Consider the following 15757-nt stretch of genomic DNA (forward strand, 5'->3'; position numbering starts at 1 on the left):
TTCCTATGCAGTAGTTTTCAGAGATGAAAAGTTAGGTAAATGCTATAGACTGAGGCGGACATCTGTCCGTCAATAAAAAACAAGTCCACTGAGAGCAAAACTACAAAAACCAAAGGCGACTGATGTTTTGACACAGCAGTGGTTCGGACAACTGCAAGGCTGTTTCAGGCTGGCCTGTCTCAGCTGTCGTGCAGACTAGTGAATGCCTCCTCTCCTCTTCAAAGCAAAGTGACCTAGCCCCAGCAGTGCCACCAGCCCATGCTATGGTCCTCCAGCGCAGCCCCCGGCCCTGGCATGGGTCAGCTTTCCTCCAGGAGACCTCTGCTTGTCCGGCAGGCATCTGTCACCCACAGCCCAACCAGTGCTGTGTTTCTGGCAGGGCTCTGCCCAGCTGCCTCCTTCCACTAGAGAAAGGAAGGAGCTTCCCCAGACTCTCGTTACTCCATGAGATTAATGGCCAGCGTGGGACAGATGCTGTGCTTTTTGGCTGGCTGGTCTGTTGACCCTTCACTGTTGTGTTTACTCATCTCAGCTGCTTTTCCTCCCACCTTTGAAGATGTCAGTATTGTCTGGGCTTTCCTGGACAAGGCTGGTGCCTGCTTAAAATAGCTTTGACCTGTCTTACACAGGTGGAGAGGTGTCCTTTTAGAAAGTGAATGTGTAAGTGTTAGTTGTACCGGCGAGAAGCCCACTGCACTGGTCGTTAAGCTACTCCTCCTGCCACCAGTGCTGCCAGGGGATGCTATTCTGGGGCTGCTGCCTTCTGCCGCCCCCAAGTAAGCATTAGCGCTGGTAGTTACCCTCCCATTCCAGCCAAGCAAAGTCTAGGCAAACTCTTTTTCCTCTCCACTTATTTCAATGCTTATTCAGGCCTGTAGAGGTATTTCCCTGAAAGTGCAGGCTTGGGGCTGCCACGTCTTTCTCACGCACTTCTCACAAGGTGATTTGAGAAGGGTCTCATGGATCTTTGGGCCGTAGCATCAGCACCGTAGTGAGGTTCCCAGTGTGCTCACACCTCTCACCAGTACTGTTGTACACCAAAGCAGGCACCATGGCGTCAACTGTGTCTGCTTTTTAAGCAGCAAGGAATGGTTAGGCTTTTGTGTCTGCTGGTTTGTTTCTAATAAAAAACTGAAATTCTGGAAAAACCGCATGATGTAGGAGCTCGGATCTGGGACTGAGTCCAGCACTGGCTTTAGAGGACACAAGTCGTGAGGGATGTGTCATATTAGTAGCTTGCAGCTAATGGGCTGGCAGAGGCTGGAAGCTGTGCTGGCTCATTGCCCAGGGCCTATGGAACTGCTCAGGTAACAGCCTTCAACGTCTCGGCCAGCGGACCTTGACGGTTTCTTCATCCAGAAGTAATTGGCTAAGGTTTCCACAGTGCACCAGCTTCATTCATAGGTATGGTCATCCCCCTTCCTACCTCAGCTGCTTAATGTCTTCCTTGGATCACAAAAATACCTGTGTCGGTGCTCTAGGTTAATGCCTATTGCAAATTTCTAAAGGGCAGTAACTGCCTGTCTGCATCAGGCACAAGCAGAGCAATAAGCACTGGAAGAAAACAAACAGAGCAGGCGAGAGAAGAGTATCTGAATGTCCTTTGGGCAAAAGGATGCCAAAGAACCCATTCACAAGGAAAACATCGTAAGAGTGACAAGTGACAGCTTGTCCCACCAGCTTATGTCAGAACCAAATCCAGCAGAAAGGCTGCAACGCAGTGTAAAACACACATTATTCATTACAGCCTGGCATTAGCAAGCAGGAAGCACTGATTTCCCACCCAACTCAAACCAGAGGGGACAGTGAAAAGGTTAAAAACTATAAAGCAGGAAGGGAAAATAGCAGAGCAATTGCAGGAGATTCTGCTTGCTTTGCCCTTCGTAAAAAGAGTAGATCACGAAACTAAGAAAAGCAGTATTTAGCTTCATTATGAGAGCATCCTGCAGCAGACAAGAAAACAATACCATTTGATGAAGCTGAGGTCAAAGATGTGGCCAAGCCAGGCTGCATTGCACAACAGCTGACAGACGAGGAGGTAGCAGGGCAGACGAGGAGGTATCCTGGCCTCTGGCTTTCTGGAGCCCTCACTCACACAGCCAGGTACCATTTATAGCTGAGCCAGCAGCTCTGTATCCACAGCATCTAACACCAACATCAAACATCTGGATCCCGCAAGAAACCATAACACCTGTCATCACAACCTTATGTTATTTCTAGAAAAACAGCACACTTTAGGCATGGAAAAGAGACAGTCGTAAGCATCAATCTCCTTATTCTGAAATATCTTCCTGATCATTAGGTAGTTCCTGTCGCCTAAAAGAGACCCAGGTGCCTAGATAAGACTATTCAAATGAGGGAAAATTTACAAGTCATAGAACAGAGGTGGCTCATAGGATAGAAATGCATAGCCTCTCTCCCTGCACAGTTTACCTGGTCTGGATGTAACACCATATCTTTCCTTCATTAGCTTACCTTTCACTGCCTCCAGTGCAAATATTTTGTATGCCTAAGTTGGTTACAATTCTCTTGAAGATACAGTTCTAAATGTTTATTGCTAATTTCTTCATTAAAGTGCCTGGCATAATATGACAGCCATTCTTGGTACACAGTGAAACATTAAGTTCCTAATTTTCCCATTTTTCTGTTCTCAAAACTGTTTCTGTTCACAGAGTTTGTCTGCATTTTCCATTCCAAGCTCAGTGAAAACAAACTGTTGCTTTGTACAGAAAATGTTTATTGGTTCTTCCAGTAGGGAGAACCTGTAATTCACCTGTTAACAGGAGATGATTTGCCGCATTTACCTTCTTAGCTGCAAGAAGCATTTGACAATAATATGGGAAGCTTTTAAAGTTTACCTAGGGTGAAGAAGGCAAGGAAAAGCAGCATGAGTCACAAGCTGCCTCACAAATTATTATGCCCACGCTTTTAATGGCTCTACTCGAACAAATACAATATACCACGAGAAAAACAAAATTGCTTTTTCCAATGTGTTGGGTTTGTGTGGTGGGGTTTTGGTAGCAGGGGAGGGGCTACAGGGGTGGCTCCTGTGAGAAGCTGCTAGAAGCTTCCCCGGCTCCAAGTTGGACCTGCCACTGGCCAAGAACGAGCCCATCAGTGATGGTGGCAGCGCCTCTGGGACAGCATATTTAAGAAGGGGAAGAAGACTGCTGAAAAAGAGGAGCTGCAGTGAAGAGAGGAGTGGGATGTGAGAGAAACAACCATGCAGACACCGAGGTCAGTGAGGAACAGACCGGTGCAGAGATTCCCCTGCAGCCCGTGGTGAGACGGCAGGCTGTCCCCCTGCAGCCCATGGAGGTTCACGGTGGAGCAGAGATTCCCCTGCAGCCCGTGGAGGACCCCACACCGGAGCAGGTGGCTGCGCCTGAAGTAGGCCGTGACTCCGTGGGAAAGCCCACACTGGAGCAGTTCGTGGAGGACTGCAGCCTGTGGAAAGGACTCACGTTGGAGAAGCTCATGGAGGGCTGACCCCTGTGGGAGGGACCCCACGCTGGAGCAGGGGAAGAGTGTGAGGAGTCCTCCCCCTGAGGAGGAAGGAGCGGCAGAAACAACCTGTGAGGAACTGACCGAAACCCCCATTCCCATCCCCCTGCGCTTCTGTGGGGGGAGGAGGTAGAGGAATTGGGAGCAAAGCTGAGCCCGGGAAGAAGGGAGGGGTGGGGGGAAGGTGTATTTTTAAGATATGGTTCTATTTCTCATCAATCTACTCTGATTTGATTGGTAACAAATTAAATTGATTTCTTTTTCCCCAAGTCGAGTCTGTTTTGCCTGTGACTATAACTGGTGAGTGATCCCTCCCTGTCCTTGTCTGGACTCACGAGCCTTTTGTTATATTTTCTCCTCCCCATCCCACCGGGGTGGAGCAGTGAGTGAGCGGCTGCGTGGTGCTTTGTTGCCGGCTGGGCCTAAACCACGACATCCAAGGCGCTCAAAATTGATACAATCATCCAAAAATTCAGCAAGAATTTCCCATGTATTCTCTTTGAGACTTTGTGGCTCCTATTCTCTCCTCTCTTTCCATTTCTTCCACGGCTTCTGTCTTGCCTGCAAAGGGAAACTGCAACACCTCTGCATCAAAAACATGACCAGCTTCTGCTCTCTCTTCTTAAGCTACAGGAGCTGGCTAGGCACCTAAGAGGCAAAAAACACCCAAGGATCCACTATTTTGACTTGGCTGGGAAAAATAGGGTCCATCCCCAAAGTCCAGACCTGGGCACAGACATCTTAAAACATCCACAGGATAATGAGATCTTCAGACTAAGAATTTTTCTACGGGGATCATTTCTAAGAGGCGGAAAACTGCACATTACAAATAACAGAGGTTTGCTGGGTTTTGTATAAATCAGTTTTCTGTCACAGGTTTTCCTATTTTTATTAGTATTTTTAAACTACCAGGCGTGAAACTGGCAGATCCTAGTTTGCAATTATTTTTTTTGAGCTAAGTTTTTTGCTGTCAGCTGACAGCTGATTTACTGACATTGCCTTCATATATGTCACTAGGGTGAATAAACCAAAACAAATGATTCTTTACTACAGGAATTGAATTTCTTCCTAGCACCAACAGCTTTCCTCTTCCTTGAGATTTTGGAGATGACTTCTTGTGATTGCAAACCTAATGCTGACTTTGTGGCCCATATGGATTGCATCAAATGTCATGCAGTCAAATCAATCAACAATGTTGTTATCTTTTAGTATTTCTTGCTTGTTTAAGCAGATAAATGAGAACAGACACAATTAAGTCAATACATCTGTACTTTTGTTAAACAAACAATTAAAAAATAATCTCAGGTATTTGGGATCCCCAAATAACATATTTGGAAAGAGATGTGAGCGTATGGGGTCTAAATGTCTTAAGAGCTGCAAAGCACATGCCAAATCAATGGAATTTATGGATCACATTGTTTGGTGCCTGGGACTATAAAAGAAGGAATGCAGCAATAGCTTAAAAAAAGGTGGAGCCAGTGCCTCAGACCCAAGATTATGGAAAATGTGATTCATGAAAATTAAGTCTGTTTATTTGTCTGTTTTTAAAAAACACACTCTAAATGAGGAAAAGAAAGCAAGGAAGGTAGCGTTGCAAGCTCTCAGCACGCTGGGAGATGTTGCTGTGGGTGGTGTGCTTTCAAGTGCGTTGAATGTTGTACATAAACTGATTGAGACCAGATGTAGTCTGTGCTTTTGATATGGTGTTACTGATTTGTTTTTGTATACTGGGTTTAAATTAAATTCAGTGTTAATTTCCTAGATCTAAAAGTATAAGATAACAGGCCTTCTACATAAGCAGCTTCTAGCAGTTACAAAGAATAGTGTTTTTGTGTTAGCATGAGAAAGACATTGACATACCTTGTTATTCATGTTGTATTTTTTATGGGTGAGAGCTTTCCTGGAAAGTAATTTCAAGGCAGCTCCAACATTACTTCTATAAACTCTCATCCTATTTTTAAAAAATTGTTTCTTACATCGAAGACTTTTTTCTTTTAATAAAATTATGATTCTCCCTTAAGTGTTGTTTGAGGTACAAGTCTCAGAACAACTCAGACAGAGTTCAGCTTCCTGCTAATGAGTTGATATTGAGCTGACTTTATGAGCTGGCAATGTATCAACCACTCATCATTAAATCATTCCCAAAATGAACATTAATGAACTTCACCCTACTCCAGCAAAGCAAGGTAGCTCATACTTCTCCTGATTTCCAATTCACTGCAAAGTAACTTGAATTCAGACTACACTGCTGACTTCATTGAATTGCTGCATAACGAGCTGCCATAAAAACAATGAGGTTTTGCGTGCACATATTGGACATTCTCATACATATTAATTTGGTCACACAATGTATTACAGCTACTCCAGTGAACTTTTCTGTGGAAATGAACAGTCCTAATATCCTGCTTTAAACTGCCAGCTCCTTGTTGGAAGAAAGTACTTCTCTTTAAAAATCAAATAAAAATGTGTTTTCAGTGCTGAAGTTTTGCATTCTGTTAACTTTTTCCACCACAGTGGTGAGAAACAAAGAAAAAAATGTAATTCAAATTACTCTAATTTTGCCATTTGTTTTTTGTTTCTCAGAGGTATTTAAATGGGAGGTTAAAATATCAAAGCTTCATTACCCACATTTTTCTGGAGGAGTCTGGCATCAGGTCACACTTGCAGGATTGGGAACTTTATTTGGAAAGAAGCCTCTGTGTGAAGGGCTTGCCTTTTTTCACTGAGGAGAAGTCTATGTAGATTAACACAGCTTGGAAAATGATTGTCCAGGAATGGTTATCCAAGTCTCATGTCCGCATGTTGAAATACAGCTCAGAAGGGAGTTACAAAATTGATTTGAGGCCTCAAATGCACATTTTACAGTGAAAGATTCAGAGGTCAGTCTATTCAAAGAGAAGGTTAGGAAGAGATTTGATCATAACTGCATCCGTGGAGATAAGAGGGACCTCAGTCTAGTACATTAAAATATTGATATGCATGCAGCAGCAGATCAAACTGTATGGCTGCAGCAAGAACCAGTTCAGTTTTCATTTCTTGCAAGTTGCTGCCCAGGATCAGTTTATCATTGTAAACTGTGCCAGTTCAGGAGACGTTCAGCCATCCCCGCTCTGGTGGGCAGCAACCTCTGGGAAGGGGGTGGGTGAGCAGCTGGGGCAACAGTTGCTCCAGTGATCTCATCTAAGCCTGATGCATGTTAACATCTTTGGATAATGAGATATGAAACACCAGGGAGCTGAAATTAGAAATGTTCAAATACAACATGAAATGCATGCTTTTGAGAGAGGAGAGATAACTATTTGAACAGCTTCCTGTGGGATACAGTAGATTTCTGATTATATGATGTGTTTAAAACAAAACTGGATGTCTACTAAAGCCTGTGCTCGAACAGAAGCTAAGGACTTTATGCAGACATCAGTGGACTGAATTCCATGACTGGCTTTATTTAGAAGGTCACCGTAGGCCTTTCTGGCCTCTAAATGCAAGAATCTGGGAAGGCTTTGATAGAAGAGCTGGATGGAATTGATACACTGTAAATTGCCTCCATTAGGACAAGGGAGAGGCTCAAACCATTGCCTTGCTACAGCAGCACTTGGCCAGAAGAAGCATCAGGCTAAAATGTCTTCTATTTGCTGGTGACAAAGTCCTTTTTGCTGGTGTCATAGTCCTTTCCACAAAGCATTTCAGACTTCAGAAATCACTCCCTGCTTCTCCTCTCACGTTTGGTTAATATTAACTTGAACCAGTTTTTCTCTCCTTCGTGTTGCAAGCACCTTTCTTTCCTCAGGCATCCAATGGGAGAGGAAAAGAACAGGGCTGGGAAGATGATACAGCTGAGATTTGTGCCTGCAATGGAAGGATTTTTCTCCATATTCCAATTCTGAGAAAATTGCTGGGTTTGCTTTTGTTGTTGCAGTTGTTTTGAACTTTTAAAGCATGTCAAAGGAGCCTTCAGCTCTAAATAGAAATGCACTTCTAAAAGTTGGGGGGGGAGGGTAAGTTTAAAAGAAGAGTGTTTCCTTTTAAAAAAAGCAAATAAAATAAATGTGGCATAACAGAGATTTAAAAAACACCCTATACTCTTTAAAGAAGCAACAGAGTCAACCAGATGGGTTCTGGAAAGAGCTAAATGTGCATGCATGCCCACAGACACACTCACACACAGAATTTCCTTAATGACTGAGGATGATTAAGCACACTGTAACATTCATATGCAGAAGCTGGTACACCATTCAAATACCATCTCCATTTACTGTGTTTCCTAATTTTAGGACACATAACTATATTTAAATAGTTTTACACATAACTGTATAATTAATTATGAAAAGCAACAAGGCTGCTATCCAGGATCCATATACCTAAAGAAGTTCTCAGATGTGTTTGCACTGCCCACCCACCTAACTCAGCCATTTGTGGTAGCTGGCTACTCTCTGGGCTCCTAGTATGCTCTTTGTCATTGCCCTGCACTGTTTTTTGGAACAGTGTCTCCATTCCTTACAAAAGAATGCTAGAGAAATTGTGTGGTTAATTTGACCAGCCAACTTGGGTATATAAACAAAGGAAATACAGATACCTTTTCTCAAAAGCCTATGGACTAGTTTTTTATTAAAGAGTGGCAGATTCACTGAGCATCCTCTGAGACGCCCCTAACCGTCCAGTTTCCAAAACATGCTCTGTACCTCTGTTCTGAAAATTAGACCTCTCTAAAATGTTTTCATTTGAGCACCAAGATTTTCTAGTTGCTTTTCACAACCCTGGATTAAAACCACCACAAGAGGAGCCACCTTGCCAGCTCAAGGCAGGAGAGATCCTTTTATTTAGCTCTCCTCCTGACACTACAAATACACCTAAATGGAAATCAGTACTCCACTTATAAAATGTTCCTCTACAACCAAATTTTATTTTAATTTGCTTTTTACAGAACCTCTTAGCACCAGGGGACTGCTAATGACATGACTCAATCCATGAAGCAGTGAGGCACTGCAATAGCCTTTTTGCATCTCTGTGCAGACGGTGTCTCGTAGTGTTTTAGCACCAGGTAAAAACGGAGGTGGCAAACTCCTAGGCCACAGGAGGAAGCCAAACATGCATAACAGGGTTCACCATGCACGGCTAAACTTGTCCAGCTGCTAACACATGCTGTTATGGCTGTCTGGATGCTGACCTTGGCATGAGCTGTAGCTGAGGAGGTGGGCAAGCAGCAGCATGTTGATCCTCAGAGGCCAACACGTCCAGGCGGTATCAGTGTGATAGAAGGCTGAAGCAGAAGTTCTAAATGGGGACATATGCAGCTGCACTCACAGCTGCATTGCAGGGTACGGTGGCATTTGTGGCACCCAAGGGCACTAGCAGCAAAGGGAAGGAGGGCTACAGGACTATCAGCTCCCTTCTTCTTTCCTCACACATTCATTACCATAGGTAGAAAAATACCATAACTCTTCAAGGGTTTGTGACCAAAGCAGCTGTATTCTTGCATCAACAAGGAGAAGGTTTTGGCTGTATGGCAGCAATTTCTTCCCAGACAGGACTGGTTTTCATTATTAACCCAACTGGTTTGTCTTCCCTCCGAAGAAGAAATATATGCAAAAACCCTCTCATGAAGAACATTTACAAAACACCTTGCAATTTTCAAAAGTTTGGGAATTTTCCATAAATTTTCATCTCTGCCAGTAGCTTTAAAAATTAGGCCCTCTCTGTTGGTAGCCGGCTTTAAACATCTGAAGCTGCTCTATTTATACTTCATAATGAAATTAGCAGAAGTTACTGTTGCTCAGAGCTTTGGGTTGAAAGCCTCAGACAACGCACTTTTCCTTCAGACTTGGAGCAATCACAGTTTAGAGGTGCATGCTCCCCCGCGTGTGACAAGGTCAGGTCCTCGCAAAGGTAGTCTTCCCCTAACAGCAGACTGGGCCAGTAGAAACAAGCTGTGGTACTGCCACCAAAGTGGAATATCCTAAATCCACCAAATCATGGAATAACCTAAAAATTGGTAGGTTTAGAGGTAACTCATTCACACAAGAGGCAACTTCTCTGAGAGAAAAATGTTACTTCTTTCTCACTTTCCTGGGACATAGTCTTGGATCAATTTTTATATTTATAGACTAAAGTATTAAGTATATCTTTCTTGTCAGCCTGCAGTGGGTTGTTTAAAATAAATTTAACATTTACAGTACCTCAAATTTTGTCTTTACTGCAGTACTTCTTGTTCTCACTATAGAAGATACTACAAATACCACAGTAAAGCTCAAATATCAGAGGCACTAAAGTGCTGCTTTTTTAATGGCAGTGCCTAAACACAGAGCTCATAAAACTGCAGTTATCTTAGTACTAGTGGTACTCAGAAGTGAAAGACAATAAGATATTCATGTTCCAGCAGTAAATCCACTGAAGTCAGTGGGGTAAGAGCTGGAATTAACTTGCCCTTTGGAGAAAAAAATAAGCGTGAGGGTCCTGGATTGGCGTTCAGGACAGGGATTTCTGATTAAGCAAGAAAACCTGGAGAAGAAGTGGAGGAGTGCTGGGCTTCCCGAAGGGCTCCCTGAAGATATCATTTGGGATGCTGCAAAAGCTGTTCTCAGCAAATGGTTCATTATCGTTGCCTGCAGAGCCAGAGGAAGGAGGAGGAGGAGCCCTGGGGGGTTGCTAAGAGAAGTGAAAGTAGTAGCTCAACTGGCAGAAGTGAAATGGAAGAGGGGAAAAACCTTGAGAAGGGGATCTGAATGTCTTTTTCACTGGCAGCAAAGAGCCAAAAGCAGGCAAGAAGTTTCTTCAAAAAGCTGTAAGACTTCAAAGAAAAAAGTCCCAGGGGAATAACGGTAACACAGCAGAGAGTTTGTCAGCATAAACCCCAGCTTACCTGGTTTGTCCTCACTTTTACTAACATGCTCACAACTGATTAATCTCTGCACTGCTGCCCTGGAGAGGCCAGGAAATGAAGAGGAACGGAGATGAACCAGCAGTCTCCGTCCTAGGCCCTGGCCAAGCTGACAGAAGAACTACATTAAGAATATGTAGAAATCACATTTCAACCAGTGCCAGAGGGAGTTTGGCTCCCATCCTGATGATTTATAAGCATGTCTTCCTGAACATCAATCTTCAAGCAATGACAGCGTCCCAGCTGCCCTTCCATATTTATAAATGATTTCCAGTTTGGGGAAGGGCCTCCATCTTCATCTAACACTCCCCATGATAATATTTGGAATTAGACTGGACAAACTAGCAACTAATAATCGTAAGATCCTAGGATAATTCAGCTTGGGAAGGACCCCAGAAGGCCCCTGGTCCAACCTCCTGCTCAAAGCAGGGTAAGCTATGAGATCAGACCAGGGTGCTCAGGGTTTTCTCCAGCTGGCTCTTGAAAACCTTCAAGGATGGAGGCTGCACAGCCTCTCTGGACAACCTGCCACATTGCTTGACTATATGCCGTCTGAATCTTTCATTTCAACTAATGTCTATTTTCTCTTATCCACCCTTCATGCAATGCTGTGAGGAACCTAGCTCCATCTTGTTGATAATCTCCTTGTGGTTACTGGAAAATGAAAAGTAAAAAGTATGTTTACATATACAAAGCATTGTATGTCAATGTTGAATGTTTAGACAGATTCAAATCAAAGACCATGAAGTCTAAAAGATCATCAAAGTTTAGAAATCGTAATCTGGATATAAATTTCACAAATCCTTTGTGCTGCAACATGTCATCAAGAACCAGGTACAAAATGCATTCTCACCTGGCTTGTTATGTGTACTTAAGAACCTGACATAAAACTGTGGTTTCCACAGGAAATGCCTTTGATTTAATGCGCAACGCGTCTCATTCACATGAGAGTAAACCAGGAGTAGCCCTATTTAAAACTTGCCAAGTCACATGATTTCAGACTAAACTGGCACACCAGTTTATGACAAACTCTCAAAATAGAGCAGTAAAACACCTTTCCAGGAAAAAAAAAATCAAACGTCTGAAAAAACTTTTTTCTTCCTGAAGGTTTCATTTGTTTATTTTATATGGCATACTTTACCACTCCCTTATCCATGTTCCTCTAATCAGTCTATATGGTACCACTTTTCTGCTGGCAAAGTAGCAAGGCAGCTGTGATGCCAATATGCCTGAAGCTTGCCTCAGGCATGTCTCTGCCAGTTTAAAACCTTTACCACCTTCCTGAGTTAGACTAGCTCAGCAGAGAAGTAGTGATCCAAAAATCACAACTTATGGACTTGTGCCCTTGACAGAGAGAACTGTTCAAAAGCCTGAAATCCCCAGGTCTTCCCTTCAAAAGGAATATATATACATATTATATAGTATATATATTATATATACTATATATTTAAAGCCTTAAATGAAAATTGCTACATACTTTACTCATGAATTTAACGTCTTCCACACAAAATGGCTTCCCCTTGTTATTCTTTTCAAACTAGCTCCCCAACAAAGGTTTCAAACAATTTGTCCTCTGAAATCCACTTTTCCTCACTTAGGGAGTCATTCAGTGTCACCAGGAGGTTTGTCCCACAAAGGCATGCTAAATCAGACCATGGAGCAGCATTTATAATCAGACCGTATTTAATGTTCGCAGGATATATCTGAGTCCAAGAACCATGAAAGGCTTTCAGCCATATAATTTGTGCTGCAGCAGCAGAGGAGCAAAAGAAAATCAGATGGGTGCTGGTGGCACACTAACATCTTGTCAAGTGCATCTTAGGCATGGCTAAGTGAATCCAATGGCACAGGCACCTTGGTTGATGGGTTCTCCACCAATGAAAAGATGAGGCACCCCATTAAATGCCACCCTCATGATTGAAAGGCAGAGTCTGGTGGTCCTTATATCTGTAAGAAAAGAGGGAACAAGGTAACTTCTGACTTGAGAGGCCCAGGAAAAGAATAGTTGCAATCTTCTTGTTGAAAGAAGGTCATGAACATCTCCTTTCTCACTCCCCTGCAGGTAGGTGGTGTCCCACATGGCAATCAAGAGCAAGTGGACCACATCTACCCTCCTTTGATCTGAGTTAGCAGCCCAGAGGATGCCACAGAGGATGCATTATACTGGATGAGTTTCCCCTGTATGTAGAGAAACCCCAAGCACATCTGCACTGCTAGGTGGATGTCCCTCAAGCTCTGTGAGGGTAACTGCTGGCACCTGCCACGATGTGAATCCACCCCCTTTTTTTACTGTTTGTTCCAGCAGCTGTCTCTCCATTGGCTTGGGCATGAGGCTGGAGGCAGCAGGAGGAAGGATTTCAATCCTCATCCCAGTGCCTTCCATTTTTCAAGTTTTCCAGCCTTGAAGTTACAGGGGAGATCCCAGATGACTGTGCACGTAGCCAAATGCAGTTCTCTCCAGCACTTGCTTAAAGAATAGACAAGGTAGGGGAACTAACTCAAAACTGCCAGATGGTACCTGATTTACAGGGTGCTGGGGAGGGCGTGCCGGTGCCGAACAACTGCAAAAGAGTCTCTTGGAGCCAGGGAGAATTTACTGCACTTTTTATGCAAGACTTAATCACACTGATGGACATTTTTGTAGAAGGAGCACATTTAAGCCCAATCAATATGGAAAACTCTTAAGGAATAAATAAGACATCTCACTAGCTCAAACCACCGGTAACACAGAGCCTCTTAGGTGTTGGGAGGCAAGATCTTCCTCTAGAAGTTTATTGTATAACCACTCCAACCACCCCATTTCCTACTCTCCTAAAAGTTTTCATGCTGACACCAGAGGCAAGAGGACAAAATGCGTGTCCATAACTAAGCTACTTCAAGGCACTCTTCTTGTTTAAAGTAACTTAAGCCAATGGTTTAAATCAAAACTTTGTCTTGTCTCCAAGCATCTTAAGGGTCTATGGAAGTTGTTACAGGGTTTTCATTTCCACTGCAATGTGCTAAATAGTACAAGAATTACAGGTACCATTCACGGCAGCCTCAAATGCACTGGCCTTGCCTGCCTGGACTGCCTTTGAACTTGCCCTTCTAAACTCTTTCCTCACAGAAAACATGATCTAGGATAAGGAAGCTTGTGCTGGTCTGCACCTGCCCCGAGATCCAGGCTCGGTGCAGTCAGAGCACAAGTAGCTGCCATGTTTTAGCTTGGCCAGTTTGAGCAAAAGCTGAAGTTTGTACCCTGCATCTTCAGTGCTGTTGACACCTGAACCATTTTGATGAAAGCCAGCTCAGCTAGGCTGCTCCTACTGCAGCCACCCCCGCAACTCTGCCATTGTGCATACCCAAAGGCTGCTGAGCAATTGCACAGGCTTTAAAATTCCTTAAAACTCATTTTGACAGGAAAATACCTCCTGTCCAGAGGGTTCCAGTTGAGAAACACATGTCCACTCTTCAGATCAATAACCCAAGTGTCTTCCAGAGGCCTGCCCATGCAGGGGATTTGTTTTCTGTCTTGCCCTTCCTCCTCCTCCACCCCATGAAAAAGCAGGGTCTCCCCAGTGCATGGTCAGGGGGTCCTTGCCAGGGTGGAAACAGAATTAAAAGAACTAGAGAAATTTTCCTACAAAAATCATCACAGCATCATATTGTATCCTTTGCGTGAGACTTTTTCATGGGTGGCTATAGTGTCCTCATTCTCCACAGGACAGTGGTGAGCACACCCTGTAAATATATGGCACCCAAAGAATAAAGTCATGTTTGGTTCAGCAGCAGCCTGTCCCCGCTCTGCCAGCCTTTTCTGGTCCTTTGGTATCGCTTCATGATCCTCAATATTTATCCGCTTCCTCTTTTCATCATTAATAAAATTGTTTTATTTGTACTTCTCATCATGTGCAAGCAGTTTAAGAACCATTCAGTGTTCCCGGCACCCAGAATAAGAGAAAAGCCAGTAGCCTTGGCATATAAGAATAGATATATGGTGTCTGAAGGGAATAAAACACAGATCCACATACAAGCCTAGGAAATAAATTTCCTATCAGGGAGGATTTATTCCTACTTTTATTTGGACTATACTAAATTATACCAGCTCAGAGTGCCCAGCAAGTGATGAAGTGATTAGTCCATCCTCTGCTACACCTCCCCATTTAGACCCTGTGGAACATAATTAATGTGCAGTTTACACTTCTCTTGCAAAACATTAATAAACACCATAAAAAAAATCTAACATCACACTGCCCAGCACCACATCACTTGGGCACCTCCCAGGATTCAATATTTTGCTGCAAATCACCACCATTTATTTAGACTCTTTTCATGCATGAGACAATGCTTATACTCAAGTTGCTAAGAAATAATTGTCAGGGTTGGAGGTATTGTATCAAATTCTTTAATAATATTGAGAAATAGCTGTATTTCAGTCATGCCGTCATTACCATTGGCTACAAATTCAGTAATTTAAAAAAAATATATATATCAATTTGGTATGTCAGAGATTATTTTATATATGTATAAAGGTGTTATTGCTCATCAGATGTCATCCCTTAACATCTGCTTCATTATTTCATTAATGAAAAACAGACTTAGCAGGTGCAGTTCCCATTACAGCTCCCCAGGCTTTCCCATTTGTACTTTCCATAATTTTCAAAAATTACAAAATATCACATCTTCTTTCCAGTCTCCACCTCAGATTTCTATAGTCATAGCAGTTATTTTCAGCTACTTGAAAGGAGTTTACAAATTCTAGGGCTAATTTCAGGAACTTTGCAGAAAATCTATTAGGGCAACTTACAATGTACTGCAGTTTCGAACAGTAATGATTCAGCATTGAACTCTTATAGCCAAAACCTTAAGAATCAAATCCAGGAAGTGTTATGTATAATATAGCATCTATTTAGTTTCAATATGAAATCCAATTTGTATTAAAAGAACTATTAGTTACAAAAAATTTAATAATGATGACAAGAAATGACGTCTTGAAGTATAGCCCTGAAAGGGTAAACCTAAATTTAATCTTTCAGGTTCAGCCTTCCATTTCATTACTGTTTCATTTTGATTTCTCAGACCTAGAATTGTATTAAAACTTAAAAGTCAGGTACATGGGCAGTCTGTTTGGGTTTATTTGGGGTTCATTTCTTTTGAGAAGTATGGTGTTGTGGCTGGTTTTTTCTTTTTAACCTGAGATTAGGGACACTTATAGAGTGAAGTGAGCTTTTCTTCCAGTGCAGAAAAATGTGGCTGCTGGAATTATTTGTGTTTGAATCTATCCACAAGAGTCTAGCCTTCATGAGAAAATATATGTCTTTAAATATATTGGCAACTTCTGGAAAGAAAAAAAAATAAGGGTTTGCTCATTTATTACTCTATCAACTTTGCTAGTGTACC

This window comes from Gymnogyps californianus, chromosome 3 (genome assembly GCF_018139145.2).
Source record: "Gymnogyps californianus isolate 813 chromosome 3, ASM1813914v2, whole genome shotgun sequence".
NCBI classification, from domain to species: Eukaryota; Metazoa; Chordata; class Aves; order Accipitriformes; family Cathartidae; genus Gymnogyps; species Gymnogyps californianus.